This window comes from Procambarus clarkii, chromosome 38, assembly GCF_040958095.1.
Source record: "Procambarus clarkii isolate CNS0578487 chromosome 38, FALCON_Pclarkii_2.0, whole genome shotgun sequence".
Lineage (NCBI taxonomy): Eukaryota > Metazoa > Arthropoda > Malacostraca > Decapoda > Cambaridae > Procambarus > Procambarus clarkii.
The window spans coordinates 25,946,410-25,963,772 of record NC_091187.1 but is presented as its reverse complement, the minus strand read 5'-3'; the positions used below and the strand labels follow the sequence as shown (position 1 = coordinate 25,963,772).

At 42.8% G+C, this 17,363-nt stretch overlaps 1 long non-coding RNA gene across 1 annotated transcript; it reads left to right on the top strand.

Annotated features, from left to right (window-relative positions):
• Positions 1–11,933: 11,933 nt before the first annotated feature.
• Positions 11,934–12,529, top strand: LOC138372231 (uncharacterized). The gene is made up of 3 exons (XR_011230752.1): positions 11,934–12,013; positions 12,107–12,243; positions 12,331–12,529. It is a non-coding gene; the product is annotated as an uncharacterized lncRNA (long non-coding RNA).
• The last annotated feature ends 4,834 nt before the right edge of the window (positions 12,530–17,363 follow it).

Sequence of the window (17,363 nt, the reverse complement as noted above, 5' to 3'; positions counted from 1 at the left end):
CAAACACTACACTGCTCTACATATCTGACGTCATAACCAAACGCCGTTTCCTCGTTGACACAGGTGCAGCAGCTAGTGTGTTGCCTCCCCCACTGGTCAAACCAACCCGTACTCCTGGTTTGGACTTACGAGCCGCCAATGGTACGTCCGTCCGTACATATGGGACCCGCGCCCTGGTTCTCGAGTTCGTTTCTCTGGGTCGCTTTACGTGGACTTTCCTCATAGCGGATGTGGAACAACCCATTCTTGGATGGGATTTCCTGCAACACCATCGACTTATGGTGGATCCCGCAGGTGCAGTACTTCGAGCCTCTCCTAGTACCTCTACACAAGTTAACATCGTCACCCCAGTCGCATCTACGGAACTTCAAGCACTCCTGGATGAATTCAAAGATGTGACCCAACCCGCCAGCCCTCGACCAGAGGTGCAACATACGATTACGCATCACATTACTACAACGGGAGCACCTACCTTCGCCAGACCACGCCGCCTGGCACCGGAACGACTGGCGGTAGCACGTGCTGAATTCAATAAGCTACAGGAGGCGGAAATAATCCGCCCTTCGAACAGTCCATGGGCTTCACCTCTCCATATGGTCCCGAAAACAGCCCCAGGGGAATGGCGCCCTTGCGGAGACTACAGGGCTCTGAACGTTCGCACTCTGCCGGATCGCTACCCAATACCACACATCCAGGATTTCTCACAGGGATTGAGCAACGCAACCGTTTTTTCGAAAATTGACCTTGTGTGGGCATTTCACCAGATCCCTGTGGAACCGGCAGACATTCCGAAAACAGCGATCACAACACCTTTTGGACTGTTTGAATTCGTCCGGATGCCTTTTGGTCTACGGAATGCAACCCAGACATTCTAACGCTTCATCGACTAAGTAGTTAAGGACCTTCCTTTTTGCTACGCCTACATTGACGATCTGCTGGTGGCCAGTACATCACCAACAGAACATCTGCTACACCTCCGACTCCTTCTCACCCGTCTGCGCAACTTCGGCTTGCAGCTCAACTCCGAGAAGTGTATTTTCCATGTTCCAGAGCTGGATTTCTTGGGACACCATGTGTCAGCAGCAGGGGTCCAACCACTAGAGAAGAAAATCGAGGCAATCAAGGAATTCCCGCGCCCATCTACTCCAAAGAAGTTGCAAGAATTTCTTGGTGTAGTGAATTTTTATCATCGATTCATCCCACATTGTTCGGACATCTTGCGACACTTATACGACCTCTTACGAGGTCGGAAACTCACGTCCCGTCTTCCGTTGGAGTGGACTCCCCAGGCAGAGACAGCATTCACCGACATAAAACACAAGCTGGCGGAATTCACCTTGCTCGCACACCCAGTGTCTGACGCTCCCACCAATCTATCTACCGACGCTTCAAACACAGCAATTGGTGCTGTACTACAACAGTTCGTTGAAGGAGAATGGCGCCCAATTGCATTCTTTTCAGCGCGCCTGTCACCCACTGAAGAGAAGTACAGCACTTTTGATAGGGAACTGCTCGCCATCTACTCAGCCATACAACATTTCCGGCACTTTCTCGAGGGGCGGAACTTCCACATCCTCACAGACCACAAACCTCTCACTTATGCACTGGCGGCCAAGGGTGATGCTCACTCTCCTCGAGTAGCCAACCAGCCAACATTTCTATCCTAGAAATCCTAGTAAACAACACAGAAATCATCGATAGATACAGCGATAGCAGGCGGCTTGACGTTTGCGAGGCACTACACATCAAGAAGTCAACACCAGCAATCAACAGTCAATTATTGCACAACTATATTCTACCCACCTCAAGACTCCGCTCCAATATAGAAGCATCAAGAAATATGGACCAATAGGCTTTCTACAAACACTTCTATTCAATACCCATTGTTTCGTGTTCTGTCTTGTGTTGATGAAATTAATACCCTATTAATTAATGTCGTGTTAGAATTATTAATCTTACTTTTTCGGTCATATTTAATATTATATATATATATGTATGTATATATATATATATATATATATATATATATATATATATATATATATATATATATATATATATATATATATATATATATATATATATATATATATATATATATATATATAATATGAATATATAAGCGACCCCCCATAGGTAATTGAACCATTTATGGGGAAAATATGGAGGAGTGTACGTCTGTCACAGACGAGCAACTTAATATTTTCCACCACCCGGCAAGAATATTTGTAGCTGGATTCAGCAATTCTGGGAAAACGACCCTAGTGGGGAATTTATGTGTTAAATACCACGGAAAATTCTCAAAAATTTTAGTGTCATCTGCAAATAATACAGAACAACCTCTTTCAAACATTCCCTCTCTGCGAAACAAGGTTACTGTCTCCCAGGACCTGATTAACCCACTAGAGTATAAAGATCCTTTTTCAAATGAGTCAGTTTTGTATATAATTGATGACTTATACCTGGAAGCCATACAGAGTCCAATTATAGCCAATATCTTCACACGAGGGAGACACGGTAATATTTCCGTAATTCTAATTAGTCAAAATTTGTTTCCCCAGGGGAAATACGCCAGGACAATAACTCTGAATTGTAGTCATTATATATTAATAAAGCAGAGAGACATAACCCAACTTGAAATTTTAAGTGGCCAGTTATATGGGCGAAAAACTACTAGTAGTTTCGTTGAAATATACCGTCGGGCAATATCCCAGAACAAGTATGGTTACTTATTGGTCGATCTGACGGTTCCTGAGGCATTACAACTACGAACGAGCATCGCCAACGAAGACCGGTGTGAAATTGTGTATCAAATGTAATCAACAACAACAAAAAAAATGTCTCTAACGACACAGAAACGGTCAATTCTCACCAACATCTATAATGACATTTCTAGCCCGGGTGGTTTCACAGGGTCAATTCAAAAATTGTATAAGGCTGCCAGACTTAAAGACCCCTAACATTAGTGTTGCAGATGTGAAGGAATTTCTTCATGGAGAGCGATCTTACACGTTACATAGAGGAAATTTAGTTAGGTTCCCCCGACGGAAAATATTGGCCCCTAAACCTCATACCATAATTGCTTGTGACCTAGCGGACTTTTGTAGTTTACAAAAATACAATAATGGTGTTAAATATATTTTAATTTGTGTCGATGTTTATTCCCGCCTAATGCAGACTCAAACTTTAAAAACAAAAAATTCGAGTGATGTGTTAGTCGCTCTGAAGAAGATATTAGAGGAAACGCCTCAGTTTCTCGGTGTAAGGCGGATATTCACTGACCGAGGTAGAGAATTTTACAACAAGTCAGTTCAAAATTATTTTAATAAGAAAAATATTAAATTATATAGTGTATTTTCGGAAATGAAATCTAGCATAGTGGAGCGAGCCATCAGAACTTTAAAACATAAACTGTATCATTATATGACTCAAGCTAATTCATTAAAATACATCCACATCCTCCCTAAAGTTGTGGACGTGTACAACCACACATTCCACAGGATACTAAAAAATACTCCTCATGCCATTCATAAGTTGCAAAATATTGAAGATATACGAAGACAGTTTAAGGTCATGTATTTAAACAATGACTCCTCCATAACTGCCATCAGTCCACGGCTGCACCTTGGACAGCATGTGCGATTGGCAAAGCGCAGGAATATATTTCACAAAGGCTTTTGGCACCAAAATACAGAAGAAATATTTGTAGTGTCACATATTGACAGAACACATCCAATCCCGACTTATAAAATCAAAGATTTAAACAACGAGCCGGTCAGTGGCATGTTTTATGAGCAAGAATTGATCCCAACATCCCTTCCAGACTATTTTCCTATAACGGTATTACAGTCTAGGAAAACATCGAAAGGACACAGAGAATATTTCGTCAAGTGGAGAGGGTACCCAGATTCTGCCAATAGCTGGATTAAAGCTCAAGACATCGTCAAATTTAACAAAAAATGACAGTTCAACAGGACTCTCTCGTAGAGAAACATCATCAGTTGTTATTTTTATTAAACAATTTATCACCCAAGAAGCGGAATAAACTAATTAAGGCTTTAAAACGACAGGAAATTGAACCAATTTGTGAAATTTTTGCCAATTTTCTGAAACGAAACATCCCAGTTCAACCTCAGATAATTAATGGCTTACAGAGATATCAGAATGACATTCGTTCTGTAGCACGTAAGAAAACTCCTTTGTACAAAAAGAAGCTCATCCTGACCTCCAGACGTGGTGGGGCGATATTGGCAGCTCTGCTACCTTTGGCTGTATCGTTAATTTCCTCCCTAATAAGGTAATTACGTAAATAAGTAACGAGAGAAAAAAAAAATGGTGAAAGAATATTGCCTGGTACCACGATTCATAGCCGAAAAATATTTATTTAATAAAAACAAGAACTCACCATCACCTCTTAATGCGGAGGGTCTGTCCTCCCCCGGCGGTGATGGTAGTGAAAGTATGTCCTTCTCTTTAAAAAACGAATCCAACTCAAGTAATAATGTTGATGGTAGCTGTAACCTACCCACCTGTGACTCTGGTAGGGGTGATGTGGGGGGTGGGGGAAGAGGACACCCCATCCTCTCGCCCGACAACAACGGGCTGTGGGCGGTGTTGCCACAGTAGTCCCTCCAGACGGGCGGGGCTGGTCACACATCCATTAAATGACATTGGGGCCCCCGGCGACCGTCGCCCGTCGCCGCCCTTTAAAAAAAAAACAACGCGGGCCGCCCGGCGCGACCATCGCCTTTTAAAAAACAAAAAAAAAAAGAAATAAAAAAAGGGGACATTCCATCCTTCCACCCGAAATGCAACTAATTGTTGCTGGGCACACTCCTCATAAAGCCACCATTACGCCCCAAAATCCAAGTCTGGACAACTTAATAAATGTGAATTTTAAAATTGAGGAAATTCCACATGTCAAAGCATTATTGAACATCTTTGGGCAAAACAGCCAACAGGTGATGTGGGATAGTCGCGGAAATTTATTAAAGCCTGTACAAAATTTAAATATTTTAGATATAATTAGAACTCTAGCCTTTACTAAGGGGCAATTTAGGGCAACTGACAAGGAGGATGTAAGGGTTTTACTGAGGATGGCTGGCATAGACCCAACCCTCGTACGTAATTATCACGCCAGATCACAGTTAAAAGGGGGGAGGGGCATCCATAGGAGACCCCATTGGGAGCCGTATTGAAGACCTATATGAAGGTCATCTTAAAGACCACCATATTCAGTTGCATATCCACCATGGAGCAAGCTTCTAGACCCACTCCACCCCCAGTTACACCTGCAGAAGACAAATCTCCCTTATTAAAGAAGTTAGTTGCTACTCAGCGGTACTACAAGTATGTCGAACACAAATGTAGATTGATATATGCATTGTGGGATTGTTATGACCGTCTTGTGTTGAGTGCCCCTCCAGAACGGTTTTTTAAGTCATTTGGAGAAACGGTGAAACGTTATGAAGAATATTCATCCCAGGAAATCCAGACGGAGATATGGCAAATGGAAAAATTAACCTTCCAACATCGAGACCAGATTACAGCCTTCGAGACTGGACGGAGTGTGTATGGACTTTTAAGGTGAGGAAGGCGGGCTCTACCCCACACCCCTACATTCCTCTCCCTCCAGGTTGGGGACACAGGTGTATTTAAAGGCCCCCTCCGCCACTCCTGGTCACTATAGTTGACGACGACTCGCTCCTCTCAACCGCCCCTCCGCCATGGCTTTATCATCCATTAAGTCAATAGACAACGACATCACCGACACCCACGCCTTTGGGGTTGGAGATGTAATACTGTATGATCTCCCCGCCGCCGTTGTGCGTCCCTATGGGCTGGCAAGTGTAATATGGAAGTGTTACAACTATGCCCATGTGGAACGTGAAGGACTGACTAATGTCAACAGGGCCACAATACGTTACCGGTCTACCCCAGGGGACATTGAAGTGAAGATAGCTCCCCTGCCCTCCGACGGACAAGACATTGTCGAAGAGCCAGTGTTATTTTTTCGCCCCACCATTGTGGGGCTAATTTCTGCTTTCGGTGCAGGAGCACCCTTCGAGTCCAGCCCTATAGCTCAGGAGCAAGTGCAGTCTTCCGCCGACATCCACTACATCACCAATGTCACCCTGGATACTGCCAAAAATAGATTGTTTTGGCTGAAAACCGCCCTAACAAAGGTTGGCAATCTTATGGTAAGAACCCCAACCATGTTTCGGTTGGTGGTACCCCATGGACTGGGGGCCTCCCGTGGTGGCATGGACAACTGGCACAAGGACGTCGGACCCATGCTCATTTCTCTCAATGGTGAGTTAGCCAAGCATAACAAGGAGCTGGTAATCCTCAAACGTCCCTCTACCGTCACCCCATCAATGGTACCCCTCCCGAATGATGATCCCAGGGGAGAGGGTGATAGTAAAACTATCACCCTAGATGCAGTGGTGGGGGAGGGTGCCACCACCCCAGGAAGCTCTTCTCGTTCTACCCCCAGGAAGAAGAGACATCTATAAGAGTACTCATCCACCTCCAGCGCCGCTCCACCCCCACCCTCATCATCTGCTACAGCCAAATGACGAATCGAAACCACTATCGACTTCGACCCCCTCTCAAATCATCGTATTGACACCATCCTCGATGGAGAGTCACAGGAAATATTCCTGTTATCCTCCTCACCGAAAAAAACAATGAAAGCTGTAACCATCCCCCCCCCCCCACAAAGAAGAGGTGGCAGCACCACCACCGTCAGTAACAGCAGCAGCAGTACCACCATCTACAGCAGCTTCGGTGGTAGCAGCAGCAACCGTAGCAGCAGCAGCACCACCAACGACGGTGGCAGTGGTGTCAGCGGTACCAACAGCTCCAGTGGCGGTGGCGGCAGCGGCAGCAGTACCACCAACTACAGCAGCAGCAGCAGCAGTACCATCAACGCTGGCAAGCGGTGTCAGCGGTAACCACAGCTCCAGTAGCGGGGGTGGTAGCGGCAGCAGTACCACCAACTACAGCGGTTCCAGCGGTGGCAGCGGCAGCAACAGTGCCATCATCGCTGGCAGCGGTGTCAGCGGTAACCACAGCTCCAGCAGCGGTGACGGTAGCGGCAGCAGTACCACCAACTACAGCGGCTCCAGCGGTGGCAGCAGCAGCAGCAGTACCATCAACGGTGGCAGCGGTGTCAGTGGTACCAACAGCTCCGGCAGCGGCAGCAGCGGGCGACAGCAGCACCAACAGCTGCTGCTCTTTATATGTAATTTGTTATGGGGAATAATCTCCCTGTTGTAGTTCTTTTAAAAAAGTAATATTTCCTTTGTAGATTAATAAAATAAAATATAAGTAATGATGTTTTATTCCCACCCCAATCAGTACATAACTTAACAATGGACGAGGAACACTACATATAACTTACTAGCCTCGACCAAGAAGATATATACAACAACACAAGTTCAGCATTTACAAACACCATCCCCACTCTACATTTAAACCCTTCCATTAAACATGAAGTTGCCTTAGTCAACATACTCCTACCCAGACGAATTAACGCTATCATCAAGGATGAGGGGGAGTCTGGCATAGACGTCTATGCTACTTTTAAACGAGGAACTCTTTCTAAAAGCCCAGAACATGTCATTTACACCTTCCTCCCCAAAACCAACATATTATCCAGAAACATCACATTCATCACGAGTGAGCTTAGCCGACAAATAATCACCGACATGAAATTAAGTTTCAGAGGTGATTTCAAAATATACTTCTCAGAAAGAGAACCAATCCTCACCTATGATCAATCCTTAGAGCGAGTATTACTAGCCTCCACTCTTAACAATGAAGGTACTGGTTCGTTATATTCTCTCAGCCTTCAATTTAAACACAGAATAGCAAATGTACTTGGTTTTGACAGCAATCGCAAATACACCATTTATCAGGCAAAATCAGATGACATTACAACAGCCTCCAAGGTCGTGGCCTCATTCCCCCCAGACAATGACGGAGGTTGTGACTATTTACTCATTTATAGTGACGTCATCGAGCCGGATCGATACGGGGGGCAAATTGTAAATATCTTAGATGCAATCAATTATCATGACTCATATTCTAGAGGGGCTCATCCCCTAGTGTACAAGACATTAAATACTAACACGTTGGAGAAAGTAATTATTAAAATAACAGATCAGTTTGGACGAATGGTTAGTTTTGAAGATGGGAGGTCGGTTACGGCGGTCTTACACCTCCGCCCTAAGGTATAACAATATAATCTATATAAATATATATATATATATATATATATATATATATATATATATATATATATATATATATATATATATATATATATATATATATATATATATATATATATATATATATATATATATATATATATGTCGTACCTAGTAGCCAGAACGTAATTCTCAGCCTACTATGCAAGGCCAGATTTGCCTAATAAGCCAAGTTTTCCTGAATTATTATATTTTCTCAAATTTTTTTCTTATGAAATGATAAACCTACCCATTTCATAATGTATGAAGTCATTTTTTTTTATTGGAGTTAAAATTAACGTAGATATATGACCGAACCTAACCAACCCTACCTAACCTAACCTAATCTATCTTTATAGGTTAGGTTAGGTTAGGTAGCCGAAAAAGTTAGGTTAGGTTAGGTTAGGTAGGTTAGGTAGTCGAAAAACAATTAATTCATGAAAACGTGGCTTATTAGGCAAATCTGGCCTTGCATAGTAGGCTGAGAAGTGCGTTCTGGCTACTAGGTACGACATATATATATATATATATATATATATATATATATATATATATATATATATATATATATATATATATATATATATATATATATATATGTCGTACCTAGTAGCCAGAACTCACTTTTCAGCCTACAATGCAAGGCCCGATTTGCCTAATAAGCCAAGTTTTCATGAATTAATATATTTTCTCTAATTTTTTTCTTATGAAATGATAAAGCAACCCATTTCATTATGTAAGAGGTCAATTTTTTTTATTGGAGTTAAAATTAACGTAGATATATGACCGAACCTAACCAACCCTACCTAACCTAACCTAACCTATCTCTATAGGTTAGGTTAGGTTAGGTAGCCGAAAAAGTTAGGTTAGGTTAGGTTAGGTTAGGTAGGTTAGGTAGTCGAAAAGCAATAAATTCATGAAAACTTGGCTTATTAGGCAAATCGGGCCTTGCATAGTAGGCTGAAAAGTGAGTTCTGGCTACTAGGTACGACATATATATATATATATATATATATATATATATATATATATATATATATATATATATATATATATATATATATATATATATATATATATATATATATATATATATATTTATATATATATATATATATATATATATATATATATATATATATATATATATATATATATATATATATATATATATATATATATTTAGAAGTGTTTACCCGCATCATCGGTTATTATAAGAAGAGGAGTCGGGATGCGAGTACCTTTCCACACACCCTCCCAGAAGGACTACGGGGAGGTCTTCTCCTCCCTCTCTAGGAGACATGGGATGAGAGGGGGAGCGATGAATGACATACATACATTCCAAGCGCCTTATCTCAGATCTGGTGGTGGTTTTTTTGGAACCTTAGCTGGCTTGGCTCGGCGAGCCATACCATTTTTCATGAAAACTGTAATGCCGACTGCTATCGATTTTGGGAAAAATGTTCTTGGTGATTTAACCAGTAAAGAGCGCTCTGAGAACTCACGGTATTGATGCTCTTAAGACTGTGGGGAAGAAATTGGTAACAGGCGGGAAAATTAAAAGACTCTCTAGGAGAAGAAAAAATAAAAATAATAAATGTAAACGAGGCCTTGGGTATAAAAATGACGTATTTTCACTATAGTAAGCAGTCATACTTCACCTTTCGGAGGAGATCATGGCGGAGGCTAGTGGAGCTGGGCTGAAAATACCAGTAGAATATTATAGCTCCAGTATTATTGACCAATTTCCTAGAAGTAACAGAATACGTAATGTGGAGAGTTCAATTGCCTCCACGCAGCAAATAGACATTCTACCTGTTAACCTCCCTATTAATCAACGTTTGCGGGATAATTACTTAGAATTCCACATCCCTGGAACCCAGGGCGCCTTCTTAGATCTAGCTAATATTGTTATAGATTTTAAGGTATCTTTAACAAAAGATGACGATACCACAAAATTGGAAGAGGATGACCATGTGGAATTTGTGAATGGGTTGTCAAATACCATGTTTAAAGGTGTTCAGGTGTTTTTAGGGGAGCAGGTAGTTGAAACAAATTCTAATTTTAATTATTGGTCGTTTATTAAATTAATTACCTCCATGCCTCCATCAAAAATGTCTTCCTTGGGGAGAATTGGAGCCTTTCGTAAGGACTGGAGTGATGATGGTGTAATCCCTAACGAATTTACTAATACATTTTTTACTGGGGCAACCGCCAAGGATAAAAAATTTATGACCGATTTAATAGGTAAAGGATTGTCAATGTGTTTTCCCCTAATATTGGACGTAACAACCCTAGACCAATACATATTAGATAATATAGATGTGCGCCTAAGATTGGAGCTCTCCCCACATGCTTGGGTGCTAAATACAAGTGTGGACGATGGCTCTAAGTATCGGCTGCATATGGATTATGCTAAGTTGTGGGTAACACGAGTGTTCCCCTACCCAAGTGCTTACCTAGCCTTAAACAGCTCACTGTTAGCATCCCCCGACCCCATAAGCTATACTTTCAATAAAACCATTTCTAAAACATATGTCCTAGCAGGGAATCAAACTAGTCTCTTAATTGATCAACCTTGGGCGCAAGTAATTCCTCACAAGATATTCCTTGTAATTGTACCAATGAATTATTTCGTTGGCCTTCACCAAGGTAATGGATTATATTTTGAAAATGCAAAGCTGAAAAATATTGCTATGTATTTGAACAATAACGCAATTTACCGAATTGGCGGTGATTTCGACAATCATTATTCCCGCCTTTATTACGAAACTTTGAAGACATTAGGGTTAGAGCGTGATTCACTTCTAGCCTTTGACACTTTTAATAAGGGGAGATCGATATTCGCCTTTGACTTAACCACCATTCAAACAAAGGATTCCCTCCCTGTGGAGAAATCTGGCAACTTGCATATGGAGCTTGAGTTTGGTGGTGGTGTTACATATAACAGGCTGGTTTTACTGTTTGGGGAAACGACCGGGGTACTATCCATCGACGGGCAGAGAACTGTTCTGTGTGACGTGCGAGCTTAAAAACATAATGAATTGTTATGATATAAATATTAATTTAAAAAATAATCTAGGGGATCGAGCACTCTACCTAGGTTGTTATAATGCTGATGAGATAGAACATTTAAATATCTCATCAAGAAAACCTATTGTTCTCATAACTAATATTTTACCATCACACAGCAGATTAACTATGGGACATTGGGTAGCTATTTATGTTGATAAAGTTAAACATCGAATGTTTTTTTTCGATAGTTATGCAATGTCGGCGGTTACTTATGGACATTATTTTCAAGGATTTATTAAAACTAACAAAATAACAAAGGTGTTTGGAATGTGCTACAGACTCCAGAGTGATTTTACTCTTGCCTGCGGGCTCTATTGCGTCATGTTTGTTCATAGGGTGAGTCACCTGGGGTTGCCTTCAACAGTACATTACTTACATAATGTATTTTCAAGCGTTAATTTAAAATTAAATGATAAACGTGCCCTCGCTTATGCGAGACGATATTTTCCTATGAAACATCACTGTGTTAGGACATTTTGTAGAGGTATAGGAGTTGGTTCTTATAGGTGGTGTAGAGAATATTTTTGTTAGCTAGGCAACCTACCTAACAAGGGGATTACCCCCATATAAAACCCCTCTCACCCCACAACCTCCCTAGAAGACCTCCAACCTCCTCATCCTACAAATGGAAGGCGTCTCCCCAGAAACACCCGCAGGGAAGATTGAAGTCCTTGAAGGGCCTGGTTAGTATTACCCTCACTTTCTGGTAAAGATTTATTTTTTTTCCCACAATAGAAAGTTTGTACAACCTCTATTTTACCTCTTCTTTTTTTCAGTGCAATTCTTAGGACCCGTCCACATTTGTAGAGTAGTAATTCTACGTGGGGGGTCTGCCCCAAACAAGATGCTGTTACGTAGCCTAATTGATGATGCCTGCTGTAGAGGACACAAGGTCGCTCCTGCAGGGGGAGAGGTATGTACTAGCAGTTCTTAGAGGAAATAGAATATTTTTCAAATAAAAGATATAAGCCTATAAATTATTTCCCCCATCTCTTTCCAGAACACTTCAGATGAGGATCAGAAGGAAACTCGTCCAAAAGGCAACCACCCAACTCACCCCACCCCCCCAAGAGAGGGGGGAGGGGGTCAAGACCTCCCTCCACTCACCACAGATGGGGAGACGTCAGAATTCTACTCAGATGAGGAAGGGGAGGTGGAGAGGGGAGAGGGATAGGAGTGAGGAAAACCATAACTACAATTATTACCTATCATAATTAACTTCTTATACATCATTTGTGATTTTTACCTAATAAAACATTAATAAATTCTTAGATTTTTTTAACCCCTGGAGGAGATTTATAATTTAATACCCCAATATAAGTCCCACTCGACCCCCACTGGGTGTGGAACTCTGTTACGGTAAAGTCAAGGTCATTAGGTGCGAGGAAGGGTACGGGCGACCACCCCTACCGAGAGGAACCTGTTTTACACCTGCCCCATAGAGGAATGTGGGGGCGTAACTAAAAGCACTCACCTGTGTGTGTTTATTATACAAATAAATTCATTTTTACTTAAATATACTGTCATACTTTACTGTATAAATGAACATGATCATAGTGGCGCATAATAGATACCTACCTTCACTGTTTTTTCGACTGCTACCACACACACCTTGGGTGACCTAATATGGAGTGGCACTATGTGGCTCCCCGCTTCTGATTTTCTTATCTGATTTCCATACACAGGTGGGGCGATCTGTCACCAAAATATCTACTTCTGTCTTGTGTTGATCTTCTTCACAAACATCAATTGAATGGTTATGACACCTCTATCCAATGGGCCCCAGCACATTGCGGTATTCTCCATAATGAACTTGTAGACCAACTAGCCAAAGCGATGCACAACATGCCTCACATTACCCATCATCCAATTCCCCATGTTGCACGTAAGAGAGCCTTCAAAGATACCAACTCCCAAGACTTTGCAACAAACTGGAAAACGTCATGCTCACCTTTACACTACGGGCCCATTAAAAAGAAATGGAAATTTTGGAAACATGTCCGATATAAAAGCAGAGAAATTGATGTAACGATGACCAGATTAAGGCTGGGACTCACCAAACTAGCAGCACACAGCTCCAAGTACAGAACAGACATCAATGAACTCTGCATTCACTGTCAGGTGCCTGAAACAGTCGAACACTATCTCCTGCACTGCTTCCGACATCATAGTGCCAGAGTAAATTTCAAACAAGTCTTTATCGCACTTAAAATACCCTTTACCATCGAGCATATATTAGGAGGTGGTGGAGACTTGCTGCTGGCGCCATAGCTAGCTGGCCGCACACGGATTTGTTCCCGGAAAAACTCACGATTCTGAGCACCCATCAGCTCACTTCATCGCGGTTTTGAGAGGAAGAATACATCAGTACTCCAAGACCCAGACAATATTTTGTTTTGAAGGAAACAATTCCGATTTCGTCTACAACTGACGGAGAAACAACGTTGTTGATTACCTGCTGTCCAGCTGACTGGTATTCTGCGCAACCCAGTACGCAGGCGACCCAAACTCTCGTACTACACTTTTTTTTTTTTTTTGAGGACCACTGACCAGGTATCACTGACCAGGTCACTTAGAGTCCTACCCTGAAGGGCGAGGCGATATCCCGCGGGCATTACCACAAGGGAACACCTTAGAAGGTGTACTGAGCCTGACAGGGAAAGGTAGACTAAACAGCTCATTTAGGTGTTAAGTGTTCCTGATTCCACCTGGGGGAATCATTCTACGACCTCCGTTGGAGGGGAAGGAATTTCTCCAGACCTAGGAGTGTCTCAGGCATTAGGTAGGACAGTGATTCGGCCCTCACTACGTGGAGAGAGTCATGGGGAAGGCTAAAAGAAAGAGGAAATGGAGGCAGCTTTCAAACGAGGAGGGACGGTGGACCGATGTGCAGCAGGCACCGAAGAAAACTGCTATCGAGGCTTCACCACTTGCTTCTACCAGCAAGACAGCAGACGTAATGGACCTAGAGAGGGCACCACCAGTCACACACCAGCCAGTGTCAGACAATGTACCTCTCTCCACAGCTCAGCCACAGGACGACAGTATGAGACAGGAGAGGACACCACCAGTCTCACACCAGACATCGCCAGACTCTGCACATCTTCCAAAATTCAAGATAATGCAGACAGACCACTTTCCTACAGCATATGGAGTAGTAATGGCAATGGAAAAAGAACAACCAGAGCTCAAACTTTCCTTTACAGTCAGCCTGAAAGGAGAAATAATAATGACACCACAAGACCAAGAGACTGCAAATTACTTAGAAAAAGTAAGAGTCCTGCAAGGGAAACCTGTATGCTTGGAAAAGCTGGACCCTTCAGAAAGACGCACACGAGTCGTGCTTTTGGGATACCCAATCAACTTTCCCCTGTATCCATTACTAGAACACAAGCAAATCTTGAATGCGGAACGATGCCGCACAAAAGTAGACAAGGCAGCAACACGTCAGGTTCTGGTGACCGTCATGGGACATGTGCCAGAAACATTCAGTCTTGGAAATTGAGGAACATACCGACAGAGACCATACGTCCCGGTGTTTAAACGGAACCCCGGTGTTTAACGAAGATAAGTGCCAGCTCATGCGCTACGAAAAAAATGAAAATATAAAAACGGAAACCACGTACAAAACTCAGACAAATCATAACATAGAACGGAAAGGCAATGTAAAGGATCTGGATGTACTCATGTCGGAAGACCTTACCTTTAAAGAACACAATAAAGTAGCCGTCACAACTGCAAGAAAAATGACTGGTTGGATAACAAGAACTTTTCACACTAGAGATGCTATACCGATGATGATAATTTTCAAAACGCTTGTGCTCTCTAGAGTGGAGTACTGCTGCATAATGACAGCCCCTTTCAAAGCTGGAGAAATTGCTGACCTGGAGAGCGTGCAGAGATCCTTTACTGCTAGAATCCACTCAGTAAAACATCTAAACTATTGGGACCGACTAAAGAGCCTAAATCTGTACTCCCTTGAGCGCAGGCGGGAGAGATACATAATAATCTATACGTGGAAAATAATTGAGGGGCTGGTCCCAAACCTGCACACAGAAATAACATCACATGAGACCAGAAGACATGGCAGGATGTGCAGAATACCCCCGTTGAAAAACAGAGGTGCAACAGGTACTCTGAGAGAGAACTCTATCAACATCAGAGGCCCGAGACTGTTCAACACGCTTCCACTACACATAAGGGGCATAACTGGCAGACCCCTCACAGTGTTCAAGAGAAAACTGGATAAGCACCTCCAAAGTATACCTGATCAACCAGACTGTGACGCATATGTCACACTGCGAGCAGCTGCGTCCAACAGCCTGGTTGATCAGTCCAGCAACCAGGAGGCCTGGTCGACGACCGGGCCGCGGGGACGCTAAGCCCTGGAAGCAACTCAAGGTAACCTCAAGGTAAGGTAACCCCTGCGCTGCTTCAGGTGTCAGAAATACGGCCACCAACAATCACGCTGCACCGGACAGGAGAGATGCGGAGTGTGCAGCCTGAGACATCCAACTACAGACTGTAAAGCCAAGCACAAGGCAAACCAGGCCACAACAGCCAAATGTCCAAATTGTGGAGGCAAACATCATGCCTGGAGCACAACCTGCTCTGCACGGAAAGAAAAAGTGCAGACAGCTCAGGCCAGGATAAACACACAGACCAGCACTACATACACCAACACCAACGTCTGGAACACTCGTGCACAGCCACAACAGACATACACTCTCACAGAGCAAAATTTCCCGAATCTATTAATTCCAAATCAGAAAATACACAAAAGTGCTGCAGAAATACAGCAAATGCAAAAGAGCAAAAAACAATTACTTTCGGAATTAACACAACAGATATACAACTTTACCGAGGTCCAGCTGAAAAACATCGTGAAGATCATGGCAGAGACCATTATCAATTGTCTACAGATGACGCAGAACGCCTCACAGCAACAGACTCAAGAAATCCCTTGTGTGATAATGGACAAGATCGTGTAGCAGACCACAATTACACAAGAAACAGACAGTCTGAGACAAGATGGAACACAAGAGGACAAACAACGCAACATGGACATACAGACTTCCAACAACAGTCGGGTAGTCAAGACACCAGAACATCAACATTTACAAAAGCAACTGCAAGAAGCAGTGACCACCGAAGATCAACAGATTCTTACAACACAAGAGAAAGACAACAACAGCCAATGCAGTCTGATATGCAACAACAACAACAAAGACGTATTGAACCGCAGAGATGCACAGGTTCCAACAACACAAGAAACAGCCACGAGCAATCAATGCAGTCCGACATGCAGCAATACCAACAACAAAGTGAAGGACCACAGTTATGCCCAGATTCCAACAATGCCGGGGATGACCACGAGCAATCAATGCAGTCCGATTGGCAGCGACACGACTTGCTAGGTGGAGAATATAGAGGTCAATTTCGAAGAGGCGTTCTAGTAGAACAGGCAACACCAACCGAAACCGTCGTCTGGCCATTACGAATACTGCAGTGGAACATACGAGGTCTTGGAAATAAAAACCACACACTTCAGGAGGCAGCAATCAGCACGAAAGCAGATATAATAGTGTTGGAAGAAACTTTTCCCAGCCATGAAGTCCTTCAGATTAACTGGATACCAGCACTATGTTATACCGTATGAGCAGGGAAGACAAAGAGGGTTCATGACCCTAGTCAGGAACACCATACCCAGCAAGAAAATAGATCCAGTTTCATGTGGGGATGGAGTAGAGGTATTAGCAGTAACAATGAATATGGCTAATATTGAGCTCCTCATATACAAGGTTTCAAGCCCCCTAGACGTAACTAGAAGCAGAGGCAGTGCTTGCCTTGGTCACGCAGGAAAATGTAATTATTGCTGGGGATTTTAATGCTCATCATCAAGAGTTAGGTGCGACTGGGCCAGCCAATGCAAATGGGCGCCATTTAGCTGCAGCTCTGCGGGAAGTACCTGAAATTACACTTCTCAACACTGGGGAACCCACTCACTTTCTAGGAGGTTCCCTTGATCTTATA